The sequence below is a fragment of the Elephantulus edwardii genome, unplaced genomic scaffold, assembly GCF_000299155.1.
Source record: "Elephantulus edwardii isolate Elephantulus edwardi_28Jun2011 unplaced genomic scaffold, EleEdw1.0 scaffold00388, whole genome shotgun sequence".
In the NCBI taxonomy this organism is placed as follows: Eukaryota; Metazoa; Chordata; class Mammalia; order Macroscelidea; family Macroscelididae; genus Elephantulus; species Elephantulus edwardii.
Genome location: NW_006400138.1, coordinates 80,633 through 81,142, shown reverse-complemented (window position 1 = coordinate 81,142; position 510 = coordinate 80,633).

The following is a 510-nucleotide window of genomic DNA, read 5'->3' as shown; positions in this document are numbered from 1 at the left end:
AACTTTTTCCCATGGAGCTGCTTATGGATTTTAATCGCCAAAAATATTGCCTTTACACATACTGCATAAGTCCTTTATTATAAAAACAGAAGGATAACTAGTAAGAGTGTCAAGGGACCTTTGGTGGCCTAGTGGCAAGAAGCTGCACGACAATCCCAGAGATAAGCAGTTTGAATCCAACAGATGCTAGGCTGGAGAAGAAGAGGCAATCTCCTCCTGTAACAGTCAGATCTGATTTGATGGTACACACATAAAAAAAAATTTAAAAAATGAAATTAAAGTTTGGGTAGAATGTTGAATGGTCCAGGATGTATAAAAAGAAGATGGAAGGAGTACACAGAGTCACTGTATCAGAAAGAATTGGCTGACACAGAGGAATTTCATGCAATAACATATGAGCAAGAACCTATGGTGATGAAGGAGGAAGTTCAAGTTGCTATGAAGGAGTTGGCAAAACAACAAGGCTCCAGGAGTTGAGTGCATACCAATTGATTTATTTCAACAAACAGA